At 57.3% G+C, this 21,854-nt stretch overlaps 4 non-coding genes across 4 annotated transcripts; all 4 read right to left on the bottom strand.

Annotated features, from left to right (window-relative positions):
• Positions 1-1,616: 1,616 nt before the first annotated feature.
• On the bottom strand, positions 1,617-1,735 carry LOC138919526 (5S ribosomal RNA). The gene has a single exon (XR_011429753.1). It is a non-coding gene; the product is annotated as a 5S ribosomal RNA (ribosomal RNA).
• A 3,916-nt stretch (positions 1,736-5,651) lies between these two features.
• On the bottom strand, positions 5,652-5,770 carry LOC138919513 (5S ribosomal RNA). Its single transcript, XR_011429726.1, has one exon. It is a non-coding gene; the product is annotated as a 5S ribosomal RNA (ribosomal RNA).
• A 3,923-nt stretch (positions 5,771-9,693) lies between these two features.
• On the bottom strand, positions 9,694-9,812 carry LOC138919393 (5S ribosomal RNA). The gene has a single exon (XR_011429546.1). It is a non-coding gene; the product is annotated as a 5S ribosomal RNA (ribosomal RNA).
• A 3,926-nt stretch (positions 9,813-13,738) lies between these two features.
• LOC138919262 (5S ribosomal RNA) lies at positions 13,739-13,857 on the bottom strand. Its single transcript, XR_011429293.1, has one exon. It is a non-coding gene; the product is annotated as a 5S ribosomal RNA (ribosomal RNA).
• Between the last annotated feature and the right edge of the window lie 7,997 nt (positions 13,858-21,854).

The raw sequence follows: 21,854 nt of genomic DNA, 5'->3' as shown, positions 1-21,854 counted from the left end.
AGGTCAGATTGGGGGAGCCGTCGGAACCAGAACCACCCAGGGCGCTACCCTGCAGGGAGCGACGCGCGGCCCGCCCCGCCCCGCCACCCCGCCATCCCGGGCAAGCAGGAAGCAGGCCACAGGTGCCCTGGGTCTGCTCTGGCAGGGAAAGTGGGGCCCACGGGAAAAGGGAAACACGAGGATATTCGCTCCCAGGATGATTGCTGAACGGTGAGAGGATGGAGGTTGAGGTCCTCTCTTCCTGCTCTGCCCGCATGTCCCAGCTTCTCCACAGCGAGCAACTATTGCTTTCTGTCTGCGGTGGGGAAGAGACGGCTTACCTGGATGAATTCCCCCCTTGAAAATGTAAAAGTCCGTGCGATCTGAGGCAAGTCTCCCCTCTCCTCCTCCCTGTCATCCCCGCTCTCCTCCCCTGGAGCAAACTCCCCTCCCGCTTTCCCGGATCCCCTTTCCGCGATAGTCTGCGCGGACACAGGCAGGGGAAGAGCAGACTTTCAAAGCTGCCCGAGCCGCACGATATGAAAGCTCAAGCCAAGGAGCCAGGAAGGGCTGGCCGCTGAGGACGGAAATGTCCTCTCGGGGGACTCGTCCACTCCCTCTGGCAGACAGAGGCCAGGAGGGGGGCAGGACAGAGTGAGGCACCTGAGTGAGGGGACACCAAAACCCTGGGCCAACGAAGCAAGATTCCTAATCCTTCCATCCAGTCTGTTCAGAATCAAAACGGATGCAAGGGATCCACGAGGAGCCAGACACCGACCTTTCAAACGAAGGCAGGACCCCCCCCCCCCAAAAGACAAAAGCGAAGACGGAGACGGAGTTGCATCCCAGCCGGGGAGCGGGGGGAGGCGCTTGAAACTTAGACACTTGGGGAAGGGGACGTCTTTAAGGAAAGACAACACAAAAGGACCCGTACCAACTCCGGTGCGGAAACGAGGGTTTCTCGCGAACGACGGTATCAAGGACAGCCAGGTACCGACTTGGAGAAGCTGACACACGGCGCAGGCATCAGAAAATCCAGAAGCCGTCCCGCTTGGGATGGATGGCCAGGCCCGGAAGGCTCCTCTCGAGCCCAGTGGGCCCCGTCCTTCTGTAGGTGCTGTTTGGAGAGGCCTGACCCGGGGTCTTTCCTAGATGGGCTCTGGAAGACGGAGGGGCTGCTGGCAGCTTGCTGAAGCTGTCCGGGCCTCCGCAGCCCGGAGCGGGATCCGTTCCATCGCACACCACGACTCGACCAACTGCTTGGGTGCCGCGCCGGCCGAGTGGACCGCTAGGGTCTCTCAGGAGCCTGGCGGGTGGGAAGAGGCCGCCGAGGACAGAGGGAGCCCGCCGGACGAGGGCGGCGTCGGGGGCACGGCCACGCGGGGCCGGCCCCGGTTGGCCCTGGGTTCCCGTGGGGCCGCGAGGTGGAAGGGCTGGGCGGCGGCGGCGGCGGCGGCGGCGGCGGTGGCCGCGGCCGCGGGGCACTCGCGCGGCTGGACAGCGGTGGGGGCGTGGCGGGGCGATGGGGCGACCGGTGAGGAGGGAGGAGGGGCGGGAGGAGCGTGGAGGGAGCGGCTCTAGGGCCGGGGGGCGGGGGGGGGGGGGCGCAAAAGGAGAGGGAGGCGGCGGGAGGCAAAAGCCTACAGCACCCGGTATTCCCAGGCGGTCTCCCATCCAAGTACTAACCAGGCCCGACCCTGCTTAGCTTCCGAGATCAGACGAGATCGGGCGCGTTCAGGGTGGTATGGCCGTAGACGCTGGCGGCTGCCGCCGGCGCCCCTAAGAAACCTCGCGCGCGCGCGCGCTGTCGCCTGGCCCCTGTGACGCGCCGTCGCCTGGCGTCTGTGACGCGCGCGCCCGAGCCCCTGTGACGCGCACCGGCCGCCCGCGTCCCCTGCGCCCCGCGCTCCGCCGCCTGCCGCCTGCCTGCCACTGCCTCCCGCCGCCGCCGCCGCCGCCGCCGCGGCCAGCCAAACCCTGCCCTGCCCTGCCCTGCCCTGCCCTGCCCTGCCCTGCCGCCCGCCCAGGGCGCGGGAGGCCTCGGGCACCCCGGGGACTGTGGGCGGGCGGGGCGCAAGTCTAGGCGCTCTCCCAAGCCGGCCCCGGACGCTCCAGGCCTCCTGTCCGCCCGCATCCCGGCGACGGGTCGCAGGACATCCGGCTGCTCTGCTCGGGGACAGGTGGCCCGGGGCGTCGGGCGCGTCGGCGCGTCGGCGCGTCAGCGCGTCGGGGCCCCGGGCCGGCGAGGCCCCTCCGGCCCGAGGCGCCTCCCAACGAACCCGGGCCCAACAACCCCCGGCGGCCGCCGCTCCGGCCCGGCCCCAACTTGCCCAAATCCAGCTGGAGCCACCGGCGCGACCAGAGGGCATCACCGGAAAGCCCTCCGGGGCGGGCGGCGGGGCGCGGGGAGACCAGGGCGGGCCACCCTTCCCCGCCCCGCCCCGCGCCCCGCCCACGGGACCCGGACCGCGCCCTCAACCCCAGGCCCCGCGGCCACCCTGGACAGCTCCTGACTGACCGACCTGAGAGACACAGAGACAGAGACAGAGACAGAGGCAGAGACAGAGAGATTGAGAGGATCCGAGACACGGACCCAGACAGACACCCCCCGGGACAGACACACAGACGCTCACGCTGACACAGAGAGGCCCTGCCCAAGAGGCAGCTTCCCCACAGGAGGGCGGTGGTGCTTGAGCTGGGCCCGGGCAAGGAGGCGGGGGCCCTGGGGCTGGCGATCACCCCTGGGGCCCTGGGACGTGCAGACAGGGTCTCAGGAGTGCAGCGCTCCTGGGATCCCTGTCCCGCGACCCGGACGCCCAGGAGCCACGGACAGGCAGCCGGGCTCGGGCTCGCTCTCGCTCTCGCTCTCGCTCTCGCTCTCGCTCTGTGTGTGCGCGTTTTTGTGTGCGCGTGCGTGTTTGTGTGTTTCTTTCCTTCTCTCTTCGCCTCTTCGTTCTGGCTCTTTTCCTCTTTCTGCGGGGCGCCCCCGGACTTCCTGAGTTGACAGAACGAGCAGCCAGAAAAGTCAGGACACGGAGAACTTCGCCCGAGAAACCAACGCAATCTACCAGACGTACAGAACCCCCTCCCCGACGACCACAGCGTCCACAGTCTGCTCGAGCGCAGGTAGGGACATTACCCAGGGTCTCCCACAGGTTAGCTCACCCGTTAAGTCTCCTTAGTTTTACCAAGATGGCTAGCACGCCGAGGATGGACGGATGAGCGCCACGGTGTGATTACGGGGAGGGAAACGCACGTCGGAACACCCGTTGGTGCCTCCCGACGTCACCGGTATCCCCGTCCCGAGACCTCTGGGCTTCAGGGTTCTGGGCCGCAGCCCTCTCCCGTCGTCCACCCGGGATCCAGTGCACGATGTCTGCACTGCCCATCTCAAGAGTTTGGGCCCTGTGGGCGTTCTTGGATCCCGTTGGAAAGGGGACCTCGGGACGCGAGGGAGAGGAAAGGGCCGGGGGGCCGGGGTGGGGGGCGGGGGGCGGGCTGGGGGAAAGAGAGCGACGCCATCAACGCATGTCTGACCAGGACCTCGGCTGTGCCAGGCTCTCCATTTCCCACGGCACCGCGTCCCGTCGTCGGGGACGCCGCCTCTCGTCGGGACGTGTTGGTCTGCCGTCGGTCCTCCCGTCCCAGGCACGAGGCGGCGAACTCCCCCAAAGGCAGAGATTTTGGCACCTGCGTCCTCGGCTGCTGGGTCCGGCCCCAAGCAGGCACGCGGCCCGCAGGTGCCGGGCGAATGTCGGCGGAAAGCACTATGCTCACAGGGAAGGACGGCAGACGATGAGCGCGCACCAACCAGTGCCGCGCTCCGTGCTGAGCGGTGTGCTCCGTGCTCCCGCTTCCGCGCTCGCAACAACGCCACCGACGAGGCACTAACAGGACCCCCTTTCCAACCAGATGAGGCAACTGCCGCTCAGGGAGGGCGAGTCCCTCGCAGGAACGGCGGCCCTTGCTGCCGAGCCTTCGTTTGAGACCAAGCCTCCGGGCCCGCACTCCGGGAAACTTACGGAGACACAGCCCCAGTTCTCCCAGCAGAACACGCTCATCGGAGGTCAGATTGGGGGAGCCGTCGGAACCAGAACCACCCAGGGCGCTACCCTGCAGGGAGCGACGCGCGGCCCGCCCCGCCCCGCCACCCCGCCATCCCGGGCAAGCAGGAAGCAGGCCACAGGTGCCCTGGGTCTGCTCTGGCAGGGAAAGTGGGGCCCACGGGAAAAGGGAAACACGAGGATATTCGCTCCCAGGATGATTGCTGAACGGTGAGAGGATGGAGGTTGAGGTCCTCTCTTCCTGCTCTGCCCGCATGTCCCAGCTTCTCCACAGCGAGCAACTATTGCTTTCTGTCTGCGGTGGGGAAGAGACGGCTTACCTGGATGAATTCCCCCCTTGAAAATGTAAAAGTCCGTGCGATCTGAGGCAAGTCTCCCCTCTCCTCCTCCCTGTCATCCCCGCTCTCCTCCCCTGGAGCAAACTCCCCTCCCGCTTTCCCGGATCCCCTTTCCGCGATAGTCTGCGCGGACACAGGCAGGGGAAGAGCAGACTTTCAAAGCTGCCCGAGCCGCACGATATGAAAGCTCAAGCCAAGGAGCCAGGAAGGGCTGGCCGCTGAGGACGGAAATGTCCTCTCGGGGGACTCGTCCACTCCCTCTGGCAGACAGAGGCCAGGAGGGGGGCAGGACAGAGTGAGGCACCTGAGTGAGGGGACACCAAAACCCTGGGCCAGCGCAGCAAGATTCCTAATCCTTCCATCCAGTCTGTTCAGAATCAAAACGGATGCAAGGGATCCACGAGGAGCCAGACACCGACCTTTCAAACGAAGGCAGGACCCCCCCCCCCCCAAAAGACAAAAGCGAAGACGGAGACGGAGTTGCATCCCAGCCGGGGAGCGGGGGGAGGCGCTTGAAACTTAGACACTTGGGGAAGGGGACGTCTTTAAGGAAAGACAACACAAAAGGACCCGTACCAACTCCGGTGCGGAAACGAGGGTTTCTCGCGAACGACGGTATCAAGGACAGCCAGGTACCGACTTGGAGAAGCTGACACACGGCGCAGGCATCAGAAAATCCAGAAGCCGTCCCGCTTGGGATGGATGGCCAGGCCCGGAAGGCTCCTCTCGAGCCCAGTGGGCCCCGTCCTTCTGTAGGTGCTGTTTGGAGAGGCCTGACCCGGGGTCTTTCCTAGATGGGCTCTGGAAGACGGAGGGGCTGCTGGCAGCTTGCTGAAGCTGTCCGGGCCTCCGCAGCCCGGAGCGGGATCCGTTCCATCGCACACCACGACTCGACCAACTGCTTGGGTGCCGCGCCGGCCGAGTGGACCGCTAGGGTCTCTCAGGAGCCTGGCGGGTGGGAAGAGGCCGCCGAGGACAGAGGGAGCCCGCCGGACGAGGGCGGCGTCGGGGGCACGGCCACGCGGGGCCGGCCCCGGTTGGCCCTGGGTTCCCGTGGGGCCGCGAGGTGGAAGGGCTGGGCGGCGGCGGCGGCGGCGGCGGCGGCGGTGGCCGCGGCCGCGGGGCACTCGCGCGGCTGGACAGCGGTGGGGGCGTGGCGGGGCGATGGGGCGACCGGTGAGGAGGGAGGAGGGGCGGGAGGAGCGTGGAGGGAGCGGCGCTGGGGCCGTTGGGGGGGGCGCAAAAGGAGAGGGAGGCGGCGGGAGGCAAAAGCCTACAGCACCCGGTATTCCCAGGCGGTCTCCCATCCAAGTACTAACCAGGCCCGACCCTGCTTAGCTTCCGAGATCAGACGAGATCGGGCGCGTTCAGGGTGGTATGGCCGTAGACGCTGGCGGCTGCCGCCGGCGCCCCTAAGAAGCCTCGCGCGCGCGCGCGCTGTCGCCTGGCCCCTGTGACGCGCCGTCGCCTGGCGTCTGTGACGCGCGCGCCCGAGCCCCTGTGACGCGCACCGGCCGCCCGCGTCCCCTGCGCCCCGCGCTCCGCCGCCTGCCGCCTGCCTGCCACTGCCTCCCGCCGCCGCCGCCGCCGCCGCCGCCGCCGCCGCCGCGGCCAGCCAAACCCTGCCCTGCCCTGCCCTGCCCTGCCCTGCCCTGCCGCCCGCCCAGGGCGCGGGAGGCCTCGGGCAGCCCGGGGACTGTGGGCGGGCGGGGCGCAAGTCTAGGCGCTCTCCCAAGCCGGCCCCGGACGCTCCAGGCCTCCTGTCCGCCCGCATCCCGGCGACGGGTCGCAGGACATCCGGCTGCTCTGCTCGGGGACAGGTGGCCCGGGGCGTCGGGCGCGTCGGCGCGTCGGCGCGTCGGCGCGTCGGGGCCCCGGGCCGGCGAGGCCCCTCCGGCCCGAGGCGCCTCCCAACGAACCCGGGCCCAACAACCCCCGGCGGCCGCCGCTCCGGCCCGGCCCCAACTTGCCCAAATCCAGCTGGAGCCACCGGCGCGACCAGAGGGCATCACCGGAAACCCCTCCGGGGCGGGCGGCGGGGCGCGGGGAGACCAGGGCGGGCCACCCTTCCCCGCCCCGCCCCGCGCCCCGCCCACGGGACCCGGACCGCGCCCTCAACCCCAGGCCCCGCGGCCACCCTGGACAGCTCCTGACTGACCGACCTGAGAGACACAGAGACAGAGACAGAGACAGAGGCAGAGACAGAGAGATTGAGAGGATCCGAGACACGGACCCAGACAGACACCCCCCGGGACAGACACACAGACGCTCACGCTGACACAGAGAGGCCCTGCCCAAGAGGCAGCTTCCCCACAGGAGGGCGGTGGTGCTTGAGCTGGGCCCGGGCAAGGAGGCGGGGGCCCTGGGGCTGGCGATCACCCCTGGGGCCCTGGGACGTGCAGACAGGGTCTCAGGAGTGCAGCGCTCCTGGGATCCCTGTCCCGCGACCCGGACGCCCAGGAGCCACGGACAGGCAGCCGGGCTCGGGCTCGCTCTCGCTCTCGCTCTCGCTCTCGCTCTCGCTCTGTGTGTGCGCGTTTTTGTGTGCGCGTGCGTGTTTGTGTGTTTCTTTCCTTCTCTCTTCGCCTCTTCGTTCTGGCTCTTTTCCTCTTTCTGCGGGGCGCCCCCGGACTTCCTGAGTTGACAGAACGAGCAGCCAGAAAAGTCAGGACACGGAGAACTTCGCCCGAGAAACCAACGCAATCTACCAGACGTACAGAACCCCCTCCCCGACGACCACAGCGTCCACAGTCTGCTCGAGCGCAGGTAGGGACATTACCCAGGGTCTCCCACAGGTTAGCTCACCCGTTAAGTCTCCTTAGTTTTACCAAGATGGCTAGCACGCCGAGGATGGACGGATGAGCGCCACGGTGTGATTACGGGGAGGGAAACGCACGTCGGAACACCCGTTGGTGCCTCCCGACGTCACCGGTATCCCCGTCCCGAGACCTCTGGGCTTCAGGGTTCTGGGCCGCAGCCCTCTCCCGTCGTCCACCCGGGATCCAGTGCACGATGTCTGCACTGCCCATCTCAAGAGTTTGGGCCCTGTGGGCGTTCTTGGATCCCGTTGGAAAGGGGACCTCGGGACGCGAGGGAGAGGAAAGGGCCGGGGGGCCGGGGTGGGGGGCGGGGGGCGGGCTGGGGGAAAGAGAGCGACGCCATCAACGCATGTCTGACCAGGACCTCGGCTGTGCCAGGCTCTCCATTTCCCACGGCACCGCGTCCCGTCGTCGGGGACGCCGCCTCTCGTCGGGACGTGTTGGTCTGCCGTCGGTCCTCCCGTCCCAGGCACGAGGCGGCGAACTCCCCCAAAGGCAGAGATTTTGGCACCTGCGTCCTCGGCTGCTGGGTCCGGCCCCAAGCAGGCACGCGGCCCGCAGGTGCCGGGCGAATGTCGGCGGAAAGCACTATGCTCACAGGGAAGGACGGCAGACGATGAGCGCGCACCAACCAGTGCCGCGCTCCGTGCTGAGCGGTGTGCTCCGTGCTCCCGCTTCCGCGCTCGCAACAACGCCACCGACGAGGCACTAACAGGACCCCCTTTCCAACCAGATGAGGCAACTGCCGCTCAGGGAGGGCGAGTCCCTCGCAGGAACGGCGGCCCTTGCTGCCGAGCCTTCGTTTGAGACCAAGCCTCCGGGCCCGCACTCCGGGAAACTTACGGAGACACAGCCCCAGTTCTCCCAGCAGAACACGCTCATCGGAGGTCAGATTGGGGGAGCCGTCGGAACCAGAACCACCCAGGGCGCTACCCTGCAGGGAGCGACGCGCGGCCCGCCCCGCCCCGCCACCCCGCCATCCCGGGCAAGCAGGAAGCAGGCCACAGGTGCCCTGGGTCTGCTCTGGCAGGGAAAGTGGGGCCCACGGGAAAAGGGAAACACGAGGATATTCGCTCCCAGGATGATTGCTGAACGGTGAGAGGATGGAGGTTGAGGTCCTCTCTTCCTGCTCTGCCCGCATGTCCCAGCTTCTCCACAGCGAGCAACTATTGCTTTCTGTCTGCGGTGGGGAAGAGACGGCTTACCTGGATGAATTCCCCCCTTGAAAATGTAAAAGTCCGTGCGATCTGAGGCAAGTCTCCCCTCTCCTCCTCCCTGTCATCCCCGCTCTCCTCCCCTGGAGCAAACTCCCCTCCCGCTTTCCCGGATCCCCTTTCCGCGATAGTCTGCGCGGACACAGGCAGGGGAAGAGCAGACTTTCAAAGCTGCCCGAGCCGCACGATATGAAAGCTCAAGCCAAGGAGCCAGGAAGGGCTGGCCGCTGAGGACGGAAATGTCCTCTCGGGGGACTCGTCCACTCCCTCTGGCAGACAGAGGCCAGGAGGGGGGCAGGACAGAGTGAGGCACCTGAGTGAGGGGACACCAAAACCCTGGGCCAGCGCAGCAAGATTCCTAATCCTTCCATCCAGTCTGTTCAGAATCAAAACGGATGCAAGGGATCCACGAGGAGCCAGACACCGACCTTTCAAACGAAGGCAGGACCCCCCCCCCCCCAAAAGACAAAAGCGAAGACGGAGACGGAGTTGCATCCCAGCCGGGGAGCGGGGGGAGGCGCTTGAAACTTAGACACTTGGGGAAGGGGACGTCTTTAAGGAAAGACAACACAAAAGGACCCGTACCAACTCCGGTGCGGAAACGAGGGTTTCTCGCGAACGACGGTATCAAGGACAGCCAGGTACCGACTTGGAGAAGCTGACACACGGCGCAGGCATCAGAAAATCCAGAAGCCGTCCCGCTTGGGATGGATGGCCAGGCCCGGAAGGCTCCTCTCGAGCCCAGTGGGCCCCGTCCTTCTGTAGGTGCTGTTTGGAGAGGCCTGACCCGGGGTCTTTCCTAGATGGGCTCTGGAAGACGGAGGGGCTGCTGGCAGCTTGCTGAAGCTGTCCGGGCCTCCGCAGCCCGGAGCGGGATCCGTTCCATCGCACACCACGACTCGACCAACTGCTTGGGTGCCGCGCCGGCCGAGTGGACCGCTAGGGTCTCTCAGGAGCCTGGCGGGTGGGAAGAGGCCGCCGAGGACAGAGGGAGCCCGCCGGACGAGGGCGGCGTCGGGGGCACGGCCACGCGGGGCCGGCCCCGGTTGGCCCTGGGTTCCCGTGGGGCCGCGAGGTGGAAGGGCTGGGCGGCGGCGGCGGCGGCGGCGGCGGCGGTGGCCGCGGCCGCGGGGCACTCGCGCGGCTGGACAGCGGTGGGGGCGTGGCGGGGCGATGGGGCGACCGGTGAGGAGGGAGGAGGGGCGGGAGGAGCGTGGAGGGAGCGGCGCTGGGGCCGTTGGGGGGGGCGCAAAAGGAGAGGGAGGCGGCGGGAGGCAAAAGCCTACAGCACCCGGTATTCCCAGGCGGTCTCCCATCCAAGTACTAACCAGGCCCGACCCTGCTTAGCTTCCGAGATCAGACGAGATCGGGCGCGTTCAGGGTGGTATGGCCGTAGACGCTGGCGGCTGCCGCCGGCGCCCCTAAGAAGCCTCGCGCGCGCGCGCGCTGTCGCCTGGCCCCTGTGACGCGCCGTCGCCTGGCGTCTGTGACGCGCGCGCCCGAGCCCCTGTGACGCGCACCGGCCGCCCGCGTCCCCTGCGCCCCGCGCTCCGCCGCCTGCCGCCTGCCTGCCACTGCCTCCCGCCGCCGCCGCCGCCGCCGCCGCCGCCGCCGCCGCGGCCAGCCAAACCCTGCCCTGCCCTGCCCTGCCCTGCCCTGCCCTGCCCTGCCGCCCGCCCAGGGCGCGGGAGGCCTCGGGCACCCCGGGGACTGTGGGCGGGCGGGGCGCAAGTCTAGGCGCTCTCCCAAGCCGGCCCCGGACGCTCCAGGCCTCCTGTCCGCCCGCATCCCGGCGACGGGTCGCAGGACATCCGGCTGCTCTGCTCGGGGACAGGTGGCCCGGGGCGTCGGGCGCGTCGGCGCGTCGGCGCGTCGGCGCGTCGGGGCCCCGGGCCCGCGAGGCCCCTCCGGCCCGAGGCGCCTCCCAACGAACCCGGGCCCAACAACCCCCGGCGGCCGCCGCTCCGGCCCGGCCCCAACTTGCCCAAATCCAGCTGGAGCCACCGGCGCGACCAGAGGGCATCACCGGAAACCCCTCCGGGGCGGGCGGCGGGGCGCGGGGAGACCAGGGCGGGCCACCCTTCCCCGCCCCGCCCCGCGCCCCGCCCACGGGACCCGGACCGCGCCCTCAACCCCAGGCCCCGCGGCCACCCTGGACAGCTCCTGACTGACCGACCTGAGAGACACAGAGACAGAGACAGAGACAGAGGCAGAGACAGAGAGATTGAGAGGATCCGAGACACGGACCCAGACAGACACCCCCCGGGACAGACACACAGACGCTCACGCTGACACAGAGAGGCCCTGCCCAAGAGGCAGCTTCCCCACAGGAGGGCGGTGGTGCTTGAGCTGGGCCCGGGCAAGGAGGCGGGGGCCCTGGGGCTGGCGATCACCCCTGGGGCCCTGGGACGTGCAGACAGGGTCTCAGGAGTGCAGCGCTCCTGGGATCCCTGTCCCGCGACCCGGACGCCCAGGAGCCACGGACAGGCAGCCGGGCTCGGGCTCGCTCTCGCTCTCGCTCTCGCTCTCGCTCTCGCTCTGTGTGTGCGCGTTTTTGTGTGCGCGTGCGTGTTTGTGTGTTTCTTTCCTTCTCTCTTCGCCTCTTCGTTCTGGCTCTTTTCCTCTTTCTGCGGGGCGCCCCCGGACTTCCTGAGTTGACAGAACGAGCAGCCAGAAAAGTCAGGACACGGAGAACTTCGCCCGAGAAACCAACGCAATCTACCAGACGTACAGAACCCCCTCCCCGACGACCACAGCGTCCACAGTCTGCTCGAGCGCAGGTAGGGACATTACCCAGGGTCTCCCACAGGTTAGCTCACCCGTTAAGTCTCCTTAGTTTTACCAAGATGGCTAGCACGCCGAGGATGGACGGATGAGCGCCACGGTGTGATTACGGGGAGGGAAACGCACGTCGGAACACCCGTTGGTGCCTCCCGACGTCACCGGTATCCCCGTCCCGAGACCTCTGGGCTTCAGGGTTCTGGGCCGCAGCCCTCTCCCGTCGTCCACCCGGGATCCAGTGCACGATGTCTGCACTGCCCATCTCAAGAGTTTGGGCCCTGTGGGCGTTCTTGGATCCCGTTGGAAAGGGGACCTCGGGACGCGAGGGAGAGGAAAGGGCCGGGGGGCCGGGGTGGGGGGCGGGGGGCGGGCTGGGGGAAAGAGAGCGACGCCATCAACGCATGTCTGACCAGGACCTCGGCTGTGCCAGGCTCTCCATTTCCCACGGCACCGCGTCCCGTCGTCGGGGACGCCGCCTCTCGTCGGGACGTGTTGGTCTGCCGTCGGTCCTCCCGTCCCAGGCACGAGGCGGCGAACTCCCCCAAAGGCAGAGATTTTGGCACCTGCGTCCTCGGCTGCTGGGTCCGGCCCCAAGCAGGCACGCGGCCCGCAGGTGCCGGGCGAATGTCGGCGGAAAGCACTATGCTCACAGGGAAGGACGGCAGACGATGAGCGCGCACCAACCAGTGCCGCGCTCCGTGCTGAGCGGTGTGCTCCGTGCTCCCGCTTCCGCGCTCGCAACAACGCCACCGACGAGGCACTAACAGGACCCCCTTTCCAACCAGATGAGGCAACTGCCGCTCAGGGAGGGCGAGTCCCTCGCAGGAACGGCGGCCCTTGCTGCCGAGCCTTCGTTTGAGACCAAGCCTCCGGGCCCGCACTCCGGGAAACTTACGGAGACACAGCCCCAGTTCTCCCAGCAGAACACGCTCATCGGAGGTCAGATTGGGGGAGCCGTCGGAACCAGAACCACCCAGGGCGCTACCCTGCAGGGAGCGACGCGCGGCCCGCCCCGCCCCGCCACCCCGCCATCCCGGGCAAGCAGGAAGCAGGCCACAGGTGCCCTGGGTCTGCTCTGGCAGGGAAAGTGGGGCCCACGGGAAAAGGGAAACACGAGGATATTCGCTCCCAGGATGATTGCTGAACGGTGAGAGGATGGAGGTTGAGGTCCTCTCTTCCTGCTCTGCCCGCATGTCCCAGCTTCTCCACAGCGAGCAACTATTGCTTTCTGTCTGCGGTGGGGAAGAGACGGCTTACCTTGATGAATTCCCCCCTTGAAAATGTAAAAGTCCGTGCGATCTGAGGCAAGTCTCCCCTCTCCTCCTCCCTGTCATCCCCGCTCTCCTCCCCTGGAGCAAACTCCCCTCCCGCTTTCCCGGATCCCCTTTCCGCGATAGTCTGCGCGGACACAGGCAGGGGAAGAGCAGACTTTCAAAGCTGCCCGAGCCGCACGATATGAAAGCTCAAGCCAAGGAGCCAGGAAGGGCTGGCCGCTGAGGACGGAAATGTCCTCTCGGGGGACTCGTCCACTCCCTCTGGCAGACAGAGGCCAGGAGGGGGGCAGGACAGAGTGAGGCACCTGAGTGAGGGGACACCAAAACCCTGGGCCAGCGCAGCAAGATTCCTAATCCTTCCATCCAGTCTGTTCAGAATCAAAACGGATGCAAGGGATCCACGAGGAGCCAGACACCGACCTTTCAAACGAAGGCAGGACCCCCCCCCCCCCCAAAAGACAAAAGCGAAGACGGAGACGGAGTTGCATCCCAGCCGGGGAGCGGGGGGAGGCGCTTGAAACTTAGACACTTGGGGAAGGGGACGTCTTTAAGGAAAGACAACACAAAAGGACCCGTACCAACTCCGGTGCGGAAACGAGGGTTTCTCGCGAACGACGGTATCAAGGACAGCCAGGTACCGACTTGGAGAAGCTGACACACGGCGCAGGCATCAGAAAATCCAGAAGCCGTCCCGCTTGGGATGGATGGCCAGGCCCGGAAGGCTCCTCTCGAGCCCAGTGGGCCCCGTCCTTCTGTAGGTGCTGTTTGGAGAGGCCTGACCCGGGGTCTTTCCTAGATGGGCTCTGGAAGACGGAGGGGCTGCTGGCAGCTTGCTGAAGCTGTCCGGGCCTCCGCAGCCCGGAGCGGGATCCGTTCCATCGCACACCACGACTCGACCAACTGCTTGGGTGCCGCGCCGGCCGAGTGGACCGCTAGGGTCTCTCAGGAGCCTGGCGGGTGGGAAGAGGCCGCCGAGGACAGAGGGAGCCCGCCGGACGAGGGCGGCGTCGGGGGCACGGCCACGCGGGGCCGGCCCCGGTTGGCCCTGGGTTCCCGTGGGGCCGCGAGGTGGAAGGGCTGGGCGGCGGCGGCGGCGGCGGCGGCGGTGGCCGCGGCCGCGGGGCACTCGCGCGGCTGGACAGCGGTGGGGGCGTGGCGGGGCGATGGGGCGACCGGTGAGGAGGGAGGAGGGGCGGGAGGAGCGTGGAGGGAGCGGCGCTGGGGCCGTTGGGGGGGGCGCAAAAGGAGAGGGAGGCGGCGGGAGGCAAAAGCCTACAGCACCCGGTATTCCCAGGCGGTCTCCCATCCAAGTACTAACCAGGCCCGACCCTGCTTAGCTTCCGAGATCAGACGAGATCGGGCGCGTTCAGGGTGGTATGGCCGTAGACGCTGGCGGCTGCCGCCGGCGCCCCTAAGAAGCCTCGCGCGCGCGCGCGCTGTCGCCTGGCCACTGTGACGCGCCGTCGCCTGGCGTCTGTGACGCGCGCGCCCGAGCCCCTGTGACGCGCACCGGCCGCCCGCGTCCCCTGCGCCCCGCGCTCCGCCGCCTGCCGCCTGCCTGCCACTGCCTCCCGCCGCCGCCGCCGCCGCCGCCGCCGCCGCCGCGGCCAGCCAAACCCTGCCCTGCCCTGCCCTGCCCTGCCCTGCCCTGCCCTGCCGCCCGCCCAGGGCGCGGGAGGCCTCGGGCACCCCGGGGACTGTGGGCGGGCGGGGCGCAAGTCTAGGCGCTCTCCCAAGCCGGCCCTGGACGCTCCAGGCCTCCTTCCCGCTGGCTTCCTGGCTATAGATTAGTAAGTTATAGTTTCTTTCCTGTGGTTTCTTCTGAATGCATCCTGCAAGCAAGTAATTTCGTTTTTAGATTTCCCTGTCTCCTGTGTGCAGCAGCTCCGCAACTATGATAATTGATTGAATGTGGTTTTTCTGATATAGTCTTAACCTCTCCAGAGCCAGGATTCTTTCACATTTCGTTTGATAGGGCGAAAGAAACTTTGGTAATATATTTCTTTAAATCTTGGCTCATGGATCCAAACAAATCTGTAAGTACTGCCGCACCACCACAGCCTCTAGAACAGGTTGTTTCTTTGGAAATCTGACTTTTTAAACCTGATTTCACCAGCATGGGATAAATATCTTTAGAAATAGTTACCTCCATTGTGTTGCCCTCTCGGTTAGCTTGAGATCGAAAGCATCACTGAGGCCCAGAGTATAGATGACATTCATAAGTGAGATGCTTATGCAGAGCCAGTCCTGCTCTCTTCTTTTGTGAGTTCCTTTAACTGTTGCTTCACAGGGTCGGGTCTCCCCTGAAGTTCAGAATAATATAAGAAGGCCCATCCTTTGTCAGGCTGTAAGAAAATAATTTCTCAGATACCATTGTGTAAAAGCATCCTGCCTTTGTCATGGAATCAGTGACATATCTTTCATTGATCAAAACAGCAGTGGGAGTACCTGTGGAGCAATGATAAGGTATCAGATGGCTCCCCACACACCACCCACCTCCCACCCTAATCCACACTCCTGCCACTTCAAGGTCAGACTTTCTAGGGACTCCCCCAAAACCCAGATAGAATGCTTACCATAATTCTATTCCCTTTTTGATTGTATGAGAAACAAACAGTACACACCTAATAAGCTTTCCTGTCAAGGTGGCAAACCTGAGTTGCTACACCACCCTTTCTCCCTGTCTGCTCTCCCTGCCCTCCACACCCCAATCCCTTCTTCCTGTCCCCTGTGCCCCTGGCCCAGAAGTAAGTCTTACCTTGTTGAGACCAATTGTATAAACTTCATGTGCCCTTTCTAACCCAAGTTTAGACCTTCCTGCTTCTGAAGTTAAAAAAATCACCTCCTGTATTATTAAGCTAATTACATTCCATTGTGTTAGCTAACAGTTGGCAAACAGTAGGTGACTGCAGAAGATAGAACCAACCTGTAAAAACAGAGAAATAGAGATAAATAAAAATAAAATAAACACTCATTGTTTATTAAGAGATAATGACTTCTTTTTTCCTTTCAGGATTCAGGAAATAGTTTACGATTCAAGTGCATCCTAAAGTTGGAGCAACCCTGGCTAGAATATCATAGATCCTTGAGTTGGCAGAGACCTTTCACTCTTCAGTATATTTATATTCAACGCAAAGATCCTTCCTTCTATATCATCCTTGACAACAGACCACCTAGATTCTGTGTAAATAATTCCGATGACAAGAAATGCATTAAATAAAGAGACCCCTTTGTTTTTAGAGTTTTAAATGTTTGGTTACACTTTATTCACTGATCCCAGCCTTCCCTTCCAGGGCGTTGGTCTTCAAACGGGGATATGAATATCAGTGGGCATACATGAGAACCTTACAGAGAGCACTAGGGTATAGTGAGTTTAAAGGAGTCATTTTCTAGATATGCAACTGCCATAGGTCGTCTTCTTCAAAGTTGACCTGCTTGAAAGGTCACTTTCTCCTGTACACCTGCCTTTCTCCTACTTTACATGACAGACCTCTCTCCCAGCCCGAATCTCACTCCCGTGCACAAAAAATCTGGACAACAAACAAAAAAACAGTTTCAAAGTGCATAGTTCCTGAGAGAATGTCCTGTGGCAGAGAAGCAAATAAAGCTTCAGTAAGAAATATTGCAGAGAGTAGTGCCTTATTTCATTCAGAAAGCAAACTTATGCTAAAGCCCCATGCATCTATCATCTCTCCGTTCATCCATCTATTCATCTATTTATTATTTCTCCATTCATGCATCCATCTATTTATCTAGCTATTCATTCATTAATCTATTATGAATTAAATTCAAAGATGAGGTAGCTGTCATAAGAACATGTATTACCACGTTTATTTGAATTGCAAAATTAGGTCAGTTTGTTTGTTTCTTTTTCGTTTTTGAGGAAGATTAGCCCTGAGATAACATCTGCTGCCAACCCTCCTCCTTTTGCAGAGGAAGACTAGCCCTGAGCTAACATCTGTGCCCATCTTCCTCTACTTTATACGTGGGACACCTGCCACAGCATGGCTTGCCATGTCCGCACCTGGGATCCGGGCTGGTGAAACCCGGGCCACCGAATCGGAATGTGTGCCCTTAACCGCTGCACCACAGGGCCAGCCCCGGTCAGTTTGTTTCTAACATAAAGTAAACGTAATTTGACTGATTAGTTTGACACTGACGGCTGGCTTTGTCAATCGGATTATATGGTGTACATTTGCCATAAGCTGAATGATAAAATCTGCACTACAAGGTTTTGATAAAAATATATTTTAATGAACAGAGATAAGGTGGCACATGCAGGAAAATGTGTCCTTTAAGCTATTAGATGTGTGACAAAATTGTTTACAAATTTAAAATATGCAAGAGATATATAGCTTTAAAAAATTATTTTGTGTACATAAGCAAAAAAAAGAGCAGTGCAACGGAAGAAGTCCCCAGAAGGCCAGATATGTGCACTTCAAAGGAGATTTCTAAAAATGGAGCTCAAGGCATGTCATTATCTGCGTGTGAAAGAGGAACTTAGGAGACCATCAGATCTTCCCAATATGTTGAAAAATGATATATAATGTCTATCTTATTATATACAAATGACGTTTTATACGAATATAGGATAACAAAATATAGGGTCCACGGCTGCTCTCTAATTGATTTATAACTTGAAATGTACACAGACTTTTCTGTTAATTCAAATGACATACATTGTTTGAACAGCCAATGTACTCTGAAAGGCCATATGAGCCTCCAAAGTCCTTATAAATTAATTTTAGCATTAAGTGCAAGTTTTTCACAAAAGAATCCTCAAAAATTCATGAATATACTTTAATGATACAGGATAGTCTCCATTTTGTCAAACGCTTTTTGTGGGCGAGGTGCTCTGCTAATGTATTTTCGTTCATTTTATTCCTTCTACGGTCTTTTGAGACAGTCTACAAAAGGGAAACTGAGTCTCAGAGAAGTTATTTGCCTAAGATCACACATTATAAACTGACTGATCTAAATTCAGATATTGGTCTGTCTGACTCTAAAGGCTTTTGGCACCTCTTCCATAAAGATACCATGTCTTCTTTGGTAGGGGTCTTTTCACCTTTCCGAAATGCACTTTTGTCATTATTCCTCTCACTTCGTCTACTTACCCATGTATTGCTCTTTAGGTCATATTCACAACTAGTGTGACCCACTTCTGAGATTGATGGGAAGGCCTGTTCATGAAATCAGGTGAGCACAAACGCTCAGTGCAAATGGACCTGAGACACAGGGGTGGCCCTGAGATGTGGGTGTGACTGAGTCAAAGGATTAAAGCTGACTTGGCCTTGGGCGTGAATTCTAGGAGCCAGGCTACCTAGGGTGTTTGAATCAGTGTCGGTCAGCGAGTCCCCAGTGAGTGCCCTGGCCTGTTGCTGCTGTCATTGTCTAGCCTCCTATCCTGGGGTGGCTGACTTCTGTCTGAGCCCCTGAGCCTTTGCAGCTTGCCTGTGTAATCCTCATTGCTGATCCTGGCCTCATGTGACAACTAATGCATAGGCTTACCCATCTTGCTATTCCCTACATGGTCATGCACCTGTGGTTTGCATGCATCTTTCTAGGTCTCAGTCACTTGTCTTGCAGTCCCCCGCTGCCCCTGGTGCTGGCTTTGAGCTAACCAGATATAATAAAGTGTAATGTTCAAAACAATACAGTTTTTCTTTTTGTATAAAAATTCTATGATTTCAAAATGTATGAAAAACTTTTATTTAAATATTTTTCCTCTCTAACATTAAAACAGGAATAATAAAATTATAAATATGTTGTATTGTATTATTTTATTTTATTGCCCAGCCCATTTGTGCTAAGTAGTGGAGGGAGGGCTGCTTGTGAAGAGAAAAGAATTCCAGTATTGAATTCATTCTATGATTCACATGGTCTTCCTAGTTTCACACTTAATCTGAAATTGACTGCATCCTAAAAACACAGTTATCCAGTTGGGATTGTAACATGGTTATCCATGTTACCAGTTAACATGGATAACATTTGGATAACATGGTTAGCCAGAATCATGTCTACACCCAGTAAATCGAGAAAAGGGCCAGCAGTCAAATTTGCAGAATGAATATAAACCAGAGAGAAAACCCCAGCAATTTGACTGGTGTGTGCTTTTAAAAACTGGGGCATCGTCAAGGTTCTTGATGGTGAAGAGGGTACCGAAAAAGAAAATGGACAGCAGAGGCTGTGATTCAGAAAGCTGAACGCTGAACACCAAGAAGCTTTGGAAATGTCTCAGCTAATTAATTTTGCTTATATTCAGTCTTTCACATATGCAGGAGAAAGACACATGCTTTAAAATCCTTATCCAAAGTCTCCAAGAGCTCTGTCATTAAATGTACTAAAACAGTTTTAATGACTAAAAATCAGTGGGCTCTGTAAACTTAAAACTCTTCTAAAATAAAAAGTTTCTTTAAAACACAAGCATTGAGTAATAATAGAATTGGAGGCTTTTTTCTTTTTCAGTCGTACATAAAATAATCTTACAACTGATGATGACTTAGATTCAATAAAATATGGTATTTTTTGTTTGATTTTGAGCCATTTTGCTACAGAAATTGTTAGACAATAAATTCTTAAAACAAGAGATAGAGATTTTTAAAGTTTTATTTTATGTTAATGTCTTCAGGAAATAACAATCTGACCCCTTCCTTACTTTTGCACCAAATGGAAACCCAAACTATCTGAATAAAAAGAAAGTTATTTGAAGTTAAGAAAGCGTCCTGTGGTGCAGTAATACATGGGCTTTGCGTTTATGTATCTCCACACGAAGAAGTCACATCACATATTGTGTTTACCATAAAGAAGGCAGATGTGTTGGTACTCTAAATTGAATTTTGAGAATTTACCTAGATTAGTGAAAGGAGATATATCTTGATATGACTTCCTCACATTTTAGTGTTGTTAGGTGTAGATGAAGGGTATCTTTGATAATTACCAAAGTTCTAAATATAAAATTTGTTCTTCATAGATTTAAATTTATGATGTGATTTATGTGATCATTTTCTACATATACACTCATTTCCATTTGGATAGGCGTTGACACATGATTTATACGGGCTTCTAATTATGTAATATGGATATAATTCTGCAGCAAAATTAAATAGAAAAGGTGTGACTCTTGTCATGATAAAAAAAAGAGAAGATTAAGCATCTTGGAAATTTTCCTCAAATATCTTCTCTTCATTTGTAACCAGAAAATCTGTCATTTCATGCTTTATGTTTCTTTTTACTTAATATTTGGCCAATGTAACTGATGGCTGCTCTGTTTATTAGGGATGTTTGCTGCTCAAAATAGGGTTCAAGTAACTGACAAGTGATGAAATATATTTATCTTTACTTCTACAATTTAATGATTGCTATTTTTAAAAACCTCTTTTCATGCTCATCCATTCAGCGTATATTTACTGAGTATTCAGCATAAGCCAGGCATTCTTACATTAAGATCTACTAACAAAGCAGCTAAAATGTCACTATTTATATTATTGTTAAAGGTATCAAACCATAAAGAAGACTGTTAACTTAGTTACTAAGACAGCTGTGAGCAGTATATTTGACATCTGTACGTAGGGATAAAGCTGTTTGCTTCCCACACCAGGGAGATCAGATAAGTAATCAATTTCCCACATAAATAAAAATATTTATCCATCAGATCCTACATTATCTAATATGTCCACCTTTACACTCATTCTTTGTTTTTAAGGCAAGGTTTTCTAAGTAGTGGAAAACAATGTCCCACAAAACCTAGGAGAATACACCCTAGATCTGCCTGCAAGAAACGCTAAGGGGATTTCTTCAGGCTGAAGAAAATGTTTCTACTCGAGTCTCAGAACTGCAAGAAGGAAATAAGAAGAGCAAAAGTGTTCCATATACATTTTGGTATATGTATGTATACGTATACAAATACATATGTATTTATGTATATTGATCTATATATGAATATATAAAAAGAATGAAAATTGACTTTTTAAAGATAACAATTGGCAAGGTTGAAGACATAGAATTAAAACACGTGACAGTAATAATAAAAAGGCAGGAGGTAATAAATGAATTGAATGCACCTTAAGATTTTTGATTGTTTACAAGTAGTAAAACTACTATAAACCACATGACTGTGCAGGTAAATATTGAATCCCTAGGTTAACCACCAATTGAATTAAAACAATTATATATGTATACACACATATGTAGAAGTAGATATAAATATATAGATGTATACATAACTAAAAAGCTAGCAGAGGAGAAAAATGGAATCACGAAAAATAATCCAAAAGAAAATAAGAAAGCAACCAAGTCTCAAGGATAGTCACAAAACTAATAACAATACTATTATTAATAGAGATATGATATAGACATCATTAAAAAGCTAAAGAGGAGAAAATGGAATAATGAAAAAATAATTAATCCAAAAACAACTGGAAAAGAAGAATAAAGGAGCAAAGAGCAGAATGGTGAAATAAAATAAAATAGCAAGATGGTGAGCATAACTAAAATTGTATATCAACAACTGCATTAAATGTAAAGTGGACTAATCAAAAGCAAATGAGCAGTGAACACACGCAGAGCGAAATGAAAAACAAGACTCTGCTATGTGCCGCCTACAACTTACACGTACAGACCCACAAGGAAAGTTGAAAATAAAAGGATAGAAAAATAAATACCTTGCAAACATAGACCAAAAGAAAGCTCTGCAGCTCTATTACTATAAGGCAAGGCAGACTTCAAGAGGAGAACTATTGCCAGACATAAAGTGGAGCATTTCATAAAAGGGTCAGTTCAGCAGGGTAATATACAAACCCTAAACTAGTATGCATGTAATAACATAGCTTCAAAATAAAGAGAGAAACAGACAAATCCAAAACCACGGTTGGAGATTACCTTTTGTCTTGTGTAAACTACAATGGAGCTATAATGTAACTATAATGTCAACTATGATGAGACTCTTGAACTAACTGCTAGAACCAGAGGGCAAAAACCCAGTCAGGAGGTGGAGACTCAAACAACATGCTTAGCTAACTTGACCTGATATATACACGTGGCAACTACAGAGCATACATTCTTTTATATTGTAAATAAAATAATTACCAAAATAGACTGTAAGCTGGAGAATAAACCAAGTCCCAACAAATTTCAAAAGACTGAAATCACACTGAATATGTTCTCTGTAAACAGTGGAATTAAACTGGAAATCAGTAGCAGAAAGAGAACTAGAAAAGCCCCAACTGTTTGTAAACGAAGCAACACACTTCTATGTGACCCAGACATCAAAGAAGACATCACAGTGACATTTAGGAAATGTTTTGGACAAGTGGTAATAAAAATACCATATCCTAATACTGTGGGATGTAGCTGGAGAGAAAATTCAGCTTCAAATGCTCATATTAGA

This window comes from Equus caballus, chromosome 1, assembly GCF_041296265.1.
Source record: "Equus caballus isolate H_3958 breed thoroughbred chromosome 1, TB-T2T, whole genome shotgun sequence".
Lineage (NCBI taxonomy): Eukaryota > Metazoa > Chordata > Mammalia > Perissodactyla > Equidae > Equus > Equus caballus.
This window is presented reverse-complemented; position numbering and strand designations above follow the sequence as displayed.